Below are 9,244 nucleotides of genomic sequence, written 5' to 3'. Positions count from 1 at the left end.
TGGTAGCAGCACAGGGTTTTGTGCCTAATTGTGGCTCAATTTAAGCACTCATGTCTGTGGTGCAGGCTAAAATTGGGATGGGGTTCAGAGTCAGGCTCTAAGAAATCAGAGGGGAGCTTGGAACAAACAATTTTGATTTCGTTCGGAGGTTCAAATCATCACCTTCATCTGCCGATGTGCTCTCCAGCTGCCGTGACAGGTTTATTTTCCAGAAAGTGCCCCCAGTGCACATAAAAACCAACTTGTGAGGCAGCAACAGATGCATCGATGTTACTGGCATCTGCTGAAGGCAGGGTGGGGAAGAGGAGTTGGGTAGAGCATGTGTGATGTGGGTGCTCCCAAGATTAGCAAGCCCTGCCGAGCATATGGAGAACTTGAATAGCTTCTCTTTGGCACTTAGTAAGCGGAGTTCAGATTTGTCCGGGTAAATGTGATGATTCTCCATTTTAAAACAGAAGACTTTTCTCCCCGTGTGCTAACAGGTCTTGATGGAGGAGCAGTGAGCAGATTTGAACTTGGTTTTGTTGGTAGGAAAAAAAAATACAACTGAAATGCTTGGCTGCTCGGTTTTGTGTCTTTTGGGGGAAGGGTGGGAATCTGTTTTGAAAGCATATAGGAAGTCTCAAAGTACAGATGTCAGATCTATAAAGTGTTTTGATTTCTAGGACTCGTTTGAGACCTAGAGGTTCATAAAGCTGGGGACCAGTGCCCAGTTCTCCTTTGGGCTTCCTCGGAGCTCGTCTAGAATCTCTACTGCAGGACTGGCAAATATTTGTGCAACACATTTTGGGAGGAAACTTGAGAAATATGTAGACAATCTAATAGTTTTAAAAAGCATACTGAACAATGAATACATACTTGTTTTGGGGACATCTGCTATATAACCCAAGTAATGTAGATTAAAACCTCTAATCAACTTGTTCACAGCCTCTATTTTAGGTAGGTCTCCAAAATCACATCTGAGGTCAGTAAGATATTAATCACTAGTAGAAATGTAGGAGTGAAAAGACGTAACACACCCGTCTTTTTGTTTGCAACTAGTTTTAGGAAGAGGCATGCAGTTGTTTTGATTCCAAAGTTTTATCTTTTATTTTGTTTTCATGGAGATCAAAGTATTTTTGAGATTTCTTAACCCTCTATTTTACTCTACAGCAAAAATGATTTGAATAGTGGACACTGCAGTGCATGACTTTGAAATGTTAAAATTAGATAACCTTTAATTTTTGCTTCTTTGAACCTCCCCACCCCTACCCCATTATGGAAATCACGTTACTGAATCCGTGTTGCTTTCACTGCTGAAATCTGTTGTTGGGTTTTGTTGTTTGGCTCTCCTTCCCCTACGCCTTCTACGCCCAAAAGGATTGAAGTTAAATTTTCCTGGAGTCCTTCACCGTGGACTCTGATCTTTCCAAAAAAAAAAAAAAAAAAGGAAGAAAGCAACTCCCCTTCCAGAGGTGCAGCAGGAGACCTGCACACCCTTCCCATCTAATTCAAGTTGTCACTTCAGCCTTGTGCTGGTGCTCGGGGGAGAACTCACCTTTGTGTGTACTGCAGACATCTGAGGGCTGACCTACGCCTGGCTCGAAATCACCCAAGTCACCTCCTCCTAATTGGCACTCGCATTGGTATTCCGGGCAGAAGAGAAATGAATGTGTCACGGGGAATTGCCCTCGGGATGAGTGCCTGCAGAACAGGCGTGTTGGGAGAAGTTGCTGCATTGCCTCCATGCCTCTTCTGTGAGTACAGAACACTTCTTGCTTTTGTGCTCCCTCTCTACAGCTGTCAGTCTGGGATGCAGCAGCGGATTCACTAATGTGAAAAGACAGCGCGCACCGAAAGCCAATGCTCTGGAATGGCACCAGCTAAAAGTCAATTTTTGTTTTCCAGTGGAACTAACAAATAGGCCTTGGCTTCCCCAAAATGCGTAAAGCATTTTATTGGAAGTCTTCTGTACTTTTTTCTCTGCTTCCCTGCCCTTACTTAAAAGACTGAAAATACTCGAAAATGCTTCTCTTGTTCTATTTCTGTAGGAAGTGCGTGGAGGGGGGGTGCAGGAAGATCAACAGCAGTTGTCACAGAAGGCTCTGCACTGATGCTTTTTCACTGGTATCCTGAGAAATGGCAGAGCAGGGGGTCTGAGGAGCTGATGTGTACATATCTGTACATGAGGCTGCTTACCATGAGGTGCTCGCTGAAGTTACTGCTGCTGAAGGCAGCACCTTTCCCCTGATCCTAGGGTAAGCTTTGCAAGCTGCTGCCAACGAGGGCTTGCAAGCCTTTTCTTCCTTTCATCATATGGAAACTGTGCCTTGGAAGATCAAGTGACTCTTCTGCAGTCATGGGAATTGCAAACAAGTCCATGTTGTTTCCATGTTCAGTGCTGCCCTGCTATTTCTGGAGCAAACTCTTCCCTTATTGTATAGGTTTGTCGCCATATCTCCTGTGTGCACTGCTAGCAGCTCCCAAGTTGGCAGGGTTGGGAGGTGTAACCCACGTAAAAAGCTGGGCACAGTGACTACAGAAGTGAATTGTTTCATGGGGTTCCCAATCTATGATTAATACCTGATTATAGGTATAAAAAATGAAATGTAGGAAACGAACGTGGTGAGTGGTGCAGTGCTGAGACTGCGATCGTCTCCTACGCCAGATAGAGACCTGGGCTACTCCTGGGTGAGAGTAGGTATAAATATTCCCAATTTCCAAGAGTGTTTTGAATCTGGCATCTCTTGTTAGACACGAAAGTCTCTGTTGCCAAACTGGGAGCTGCCTCAGGAGTCTGCTAGTTATTTTACTTTCATTTGGGGTGCGGATAAAGAGGTCTCCACATCATATAGAAAAAAGACCTGGGGTTTTCAAACTTAGGTCACTCACCTTCTATATGACCAGAGTGTTTTCTTCTTGCTCCAAGAGGAAACTTGCTTCATGTGGCTTCCCAAATCAGCTACAAATCTGTACCCAGTATTGATCAGTAATGCTTTTGTGATGGATTAGCTTTATCCTTACAGAGAAACTGACTTCTAAAGTTGCAGCTGGTGACAGCAGTGCTGTGCTTATTTCTTTCTCTGCTTAAATTGTTTTGCTTCATTGTTTTTTGTCTTTCTGACTTCTGTCATTGTTACAGAAAGTTTATCTTTATGCTCCAGCCAGCATGCTTTTGACTGCCTCATGCTGTGCTCTTAGAGGTAAAGCAAGCCCACAAAAAGTAACTGCATGGGCTCGAACAATGTTGGTAACGTTATCGAGTTCACTTCTGTCATCTAGCTGCCTCCACCCACGGGAATGCTTCAGTAAGCATGCAGAACGGATCAATTAATACGCAGTATGGAAAATAGGTGCCTGTTAACATATCATCTAAATTTAACTCCAAGGACCATGTTCATTTTTGATACGCAAGTTGGTTGACGTCAATGGCCTTGTAAATTAGGAATAGTTTCTTCTAGTTTCGGGTCCATTTTGGATTTATCCAAATTCAGAGTACTTTTGAGTATCTACACATGTAATTAATTAAATATCAGGCAATATGCTCTTGTGTTAGCATGTGAGTGGCTGTTATTCTGAATAGCGAAGAGAGCTGAGCTAAAGTTTATTCATCTTTAACTCTGGTTAAATCAAGTTCTGTGATTCTTTGGCCTTCTATAACCTGAAATCTCGCAGACTCATGTCACCTACTCCGCTGCCTCTGTGGATGCCCCTCTCCCCCACGCTATACAGTAATTTTGGTTTTAGGTATTGTCATCTCATACTGTTGCATCTGGCAGATAGGAATCAACCAGGTGTGTTGCAAGTAGAGATGCTCAGGTGCTCTGTGGATAATAGTTTGGTCCATCCAGGATCTTTAGAGTCAACATGCACTACAGGCTGGTTAATCCTCACTCCTTGCTCATCTCAGAATCTGTATGGCATAATTCAGCCTAATGAGGTTTGTCTGTTTTAGGGGAGGATCTGCTGACGTGTACATCTGTATTCCTTTTTGTGCTGCATCCTTTACCAAACCTGTGGTGTTTTTCAGGCTTGTCACATACATGTCAGTTCTGGGGTGGTCAGTTGGGCTGACCCTACTGTCTCCCCGTGACCCTTGGTTTGAGCGCCTGTAATGTTAAAAATGAAGCTGTGGCCTGGCTCCTGCTGCAGATGGTCTCACTCTTGGACAGTGCTAGAAATGAGCATTTTTTATGTACTCCTGTGCCAGTCACAGAGAGCACTCCTGTTAGGACGTGGACAGCAGAAGATGGATTGACTGGAATTCCTGTTTATGAAAGGACCTTTGTTCTCCCTCCCTACTTTCCCTATCTCTGGACCATGGGGAGAGAAGCAAATGCTTTACTAGGGCCAAGACTAAAGTCTGTATGTGGAATCTTTTTTTTGTGAAATCTACTTGTACAGATCATTTCCCTCCTGCCCCCTTATATACTTATTCCTCTCCTTTGCTCATATCGAGCAACTTTTGAAATTTCTTTCCCTGTCACACTTCTTATCTGAACAGCATGTTGCAAACACAAGCAGTTTTCCACACGAGAAATCAGTGCCTTGGGTTGTAATCCCTGCCGTGTCAACCTGGGTTCCTTGTTCCTTCCAAAACAGGAGCCCTTCTAATTCAGGGTCTTGTTGCAGCTTGGAAGAAGCAAACATCCATAAGCATTAACATTTGACAGGGTTGCTGCAATGACACGAAAAAAACAAAATGACCTCTTGCCTCTCACGAAGAGGGGATCCTTTCAGGGGCAGTAAAACCAATCCCAACATGGAAAAGCTCTGGCTTGCTGGAGGAAATGAATTCATCTTGATGCTTGAGCCCTCTAACAGTGGTCTGCTCACTGTGTAACCTGTTCTGCATTTTCAGTCTTCCAGTGTTTGACACTCCTGTGACCCGATTTCCATAAATGCTGCCCGTTTGCAATGCTGCCGGAGTTTAACAGAAGGATGGGACAGTCTTTGCCTCAAAGGCCACGTTCAGGCAACCTAAATTCTGCCTGATCCTTTTCCAAGTGACAGGGCCCCGGGCTTTGGAAAAGCCTTGAGAAATAAGATGGGGCTTAAAAAAAGTACTGAGCAGTGAGCTGCTAGCATGGGCTAATAGGAAATAAGTTTCTGCTCTTGGCTTTTAGTGATTTTTAGGTGCCTGGATTAATAGGATGCCAATATGAAAGAGGGAAGGTAAAGCATAAGTTTGACTTCTGAATGCAGTGTTCATTCAATTACAGCAGTGGACTGCAGATGTGAGGTGACGTGCCTTTTGCCATGTCCCTGCATTACAACATCTTTAGGTTTGTTGACACAGTTCTTTAGCTTATAATTTTTGTGCAAAGCTGCGCTGTTGGAGGTCGTATTTGTGGGTTGCACTAACCTCTAGTCCTGACTTTCATTGTATGACAAAGCTTAGCCTTTTCTGGTCACAGTGCTAATTCAATTGCAAAGATAGTGGCAATAGGTTGTACTGCATCCCCTGGAATAAATATAGCCACTTCTATGATATTTATTTTCCCCCAAGCGTCTTTGCAAGTGCTAACGTCTTTCTTGGGGAGGTTAGTTTTCTTTTCTTGCGCCTTCTTCACCTTCTGACCTGCCTCACAAAACTGGGTGCTGTGCAGCTGTGAAAGCCACAATAAATGAAACAGAGCGGAGGTCCAGAACAGCTGAGCTTTTCCTTCTGTTACAACAGTATGCTCAGAGCTACCCAAGAAAGAAGACGCGACTGTCTGACTTGGATGAAAAGGCTTGGCAAGGGGCCTTGAAGAGGCCGCTACAGAGAGAACCTAAAAGTCACTGTCATGAAAGGTAGCCGCAGCTCAGAAGTCAGTGCTTCAGAGAGCGAGTGAGCGACACACCCATCGGTAGGCTTTCTGTGGCTTTGTGCTCATCCCCAGGTGTATCCGGATAAACTTTGGAGAGCCACAGCAAGGAGAACCTGGCTGACCTTGGGAGCCTTGGAGGGCAGAAGATGCGTGTGGAGGTACGATAATGAGACTCGTCTTATTGTCAGAGTCCTCTCATCAACAGCAGGCGACGTGCTCATGGGGCTGATGGCTAAGGATCAGGTAGTAGCAGAGCAACGGTGGGGATATTGTTGTAAACTTGTAGGACTTTTTTTCCTTTCATCTACAGTTGTACAGTGAGCTTGAAACTTTGTGATACAGTAGAGGCTGAGTGTTGGATTGGATGTATTGGAAGCAACTTGCTGCAGAGCTAGGTAAAACGCTTTGATCGCTTGTCTTTTATCCAACAAAATGCAGATTTTACTTAAAACTGCATTAGGACAGAATTTCAGATCAAAAGGGGACCAACAGTATCCTCTAGTTCAATTAATATGGAATTAGTAAGGCTTAATTATCTTGTAGGTATTGCTTATTGCTGTTAATTGAACAGCATCCTCTACAGAAAGAGGCCATCATGTTGCCTTAATGAGAGGGGAAGAGAGCAAGACTTGGGGTGTTCTTCGTAGGACAGGTTCACCTTGATGTGGTTTTACTTTGTGAGTTTAGGTGGAAACAGCTGTTAAACATTAATTTTATATTTAGTGTTTGTGCAGCCAATTGCAGTTCGGGTTTTACTTCTTGCTGATGTGTTCATTGAAGCTCAAGTCTGACCTTTAGAATTTTTACGATGTTGTTAACGGCACAGCACTACAGTAACAGCCATAGGAGGAGCAGGCCTTTGGAGGAAATGCTGAGATCAGTCCCAAGCACTTGACCAAGGCACCGACGAAGGACAATGTCAGCAGAAGGTAACATTTTACAGAAATGCTTCTTATGACCTCTGTAATGGTCATTATATTTTGTGGCAGAATTGCCACTAAAATGACTTTTCAAGTCTGAGAGCCAACATACCTCCCCAGTGATGTCTTTTGGATATAAATAGACTCAATGAATTCTTAAATGAATAAGGCTGATGATCCTCATAGGTGCTTTAGAGTTCTCCTGCATGAAAGGTGCTTGGGGGCTTATTCACACATTTCTTTTTGATTTAGAGGAGTGAGGGTTCTCTGTTCTAGTTTCATTATTGTCTTAAGAGTTGATATTGTGCCCTTTGCAAGACTGCAAAATAATGACCACAGACCAGCAGTAGACTTAGCTGCAGGGAAGTATCTGTATCTTAAAATCTGGGTATTAAAAATGTACAAAATCCCACAAACTCTAGCCCAAAAACTTGATTCATGGTAGCAGGTTTGTAAGGTAGTCTTTCATTTAATTTTTTTATTGGGTTTCTTCTCGAAATAATGGCTCCTATAGGACCCATTATAAGGCAGCAAAAACCATTTTAATAATTTTTTGTTGGACACTGTAAATCTGGATTTACATTGATGTCACAGTATAAATGGGTCCATTATCAGCTCTTCTGTATAGCCATGATACTTTGGAAAAAATTACACAGATGCAGTTTCATGATGGTGCTGGCAGAAGGTAAGTCTGAACTGAAGCGACTCGAATTCAGCCTACAGGTAGAGGTGATGATTTGCCACTTCTCTTTTTAAACTTTGAAGCATCTTCAGGTTATTTCACAGTGGTCCTTTTAAACTCATCAGCAGGTTTATAAAAAAAAAAAAAAAAAAGGAAGGTGTTGGTGTTGTTTTTTTTCCCCCACAGCGTGTTATCTAGTGGTGGGACTCATTGCCACAGGGTGTTTCAGAGGACGAAATTACAAATGAGTACAGAGAAAAAAAATTCAGATAAAACAAAGAACAGCAGCTAGGGATCAATAAAGAAAGATAAAAATGCACGTTCTGGCTTGGAATATCTCCAAATAGATGGTTCTGTAGAAATTTGGAAGAGGAAATGAAAAGAAGGATCATCAGGTTTTGCTATTTCCTACATGCCTTTACCAAGCATCCACCAGGATCAGAGAAGTGACCTTGGGCTTTCTGGGCCTTCAACCTGGCCCAGGACAGCCATCCTTCTGTTTTGCTGCTGTGAGCTGTAAGTGAAATGTTTAATAAAAAATAGAAGACTTGGAACGAGCAAAACTCATGTTTGGATAAGGCTATGTTTTTTTTTTTTCAGGCTAGGGGAAAGGTCCAAGGAAACATTTTTTGTTGTTGTTCTTAACGTTATCTGAAAGAAACTTGTTTTTGTTGAAGTCAGTTTAGATGTGACTGTGTGAAATGTGGTAGTATCGTGGAGCTGAAATGATCTCATTTGGGGAGTGGAGGTGACTCATCGTTAGTCTTTTTACAAAACTTTCAGTACAAACTTTTATATATAAATCTTTGAGCTTTTAGTTAGCTGGGAGGGGATAAAAGGGTAGGGGTTTTTTTGAGTGGTTTTGGGTGGGTTGGTTTGTTTTTGAGAAGGCACAGTGACTGATGACTTTCCAAACATCAGTCTTCCCTCAGTCTGGATATTGTAGGAGGGTAAGAAGATGGGCGTGACTGTAACATGTGTTCTTAAAAACATGAGCTGAGGAGGAGATGGGATTTCCTTATTCTGCTGAGTCACGAGGTTAATCTCTGAAGATCCAAAGTTCTTGCTGCTGCTCCCTTGTACACCTATCAACTTTTCACTGTTGCTGACCAAACTAGCTTATTTTTATACTCGGTATTGTTAGCAGAGGATCCATGTCCTTGGAAGATGATAAGCAAACAGTAAAAGGTTGTTTTGTAAAATTTCCTGGAGGTATTGTTCTTCTGCCCTCGCCTCCTTGCCATGCAATTGAATAGTCTTTTAAGCTAACAAGTAGATTCTGGAAGTATGAAATAGCTCCTTTCATAATAACTTTAATGTTTCATAATTAGAAATTGAAGTGATATGCCTGTTTTAAAGTTGACTTTTCTGCAAAAGGTTTACATTAAAAATTAAGGTATTTCACTGTGCCAATTTCTTGCTCTTTCTGTCCCTGACTAATATAGTGTGAATGGGGAGATTAAAGCATTGGGATCATCAGAATTGTCTCCATTTATTCAGCTTCTATGAGGGCTGATTCAACCTAATAAGTCTCATGTAGTCAACTTGGATAACACGATAAATATGTGCCTTACTAAACCACTGTTATTTCAGACCATTTATTTTCATTAACCCATCACTCACTTTTATGTTTCACCTCCTACCAATGTTGCCCTGGAAATGAATTCCCATTTTTTTAGATAGCAGTTTTGCTGATGATTTCAATAGCAGCAGTTATACCAGGTAGTACAGGATGGGCACCTCTTTGGCACCCTTCTACTTTGCATTACTCCATCTCTCTTTTCATTGCTGCATTCCCACACAGCTTTCTAGTTCACTCATAAATAATGAAAATGGAAAAATTTGTGAGT

Source organism: Cygnus atratus, chromosome 27, assembly GCF_013377495.2.
Source record: "Cygnus atratus isolate AKBS03 ecotype Queensland, Australia chromosome 27, CAtr_DNAZoo_HiC_assembly, whole genome shotgun sequence".
In the NCBI taxonomy this organism is placed as follows: domain Eukaryota; kingdom Metazoa; phylum Chordata; class Aves; order Anseriformes; family Anatidae; genus Cygnus; species Cygnus atratus.
Note: the sequence above shows the minus strand (reverse complement) of the source record.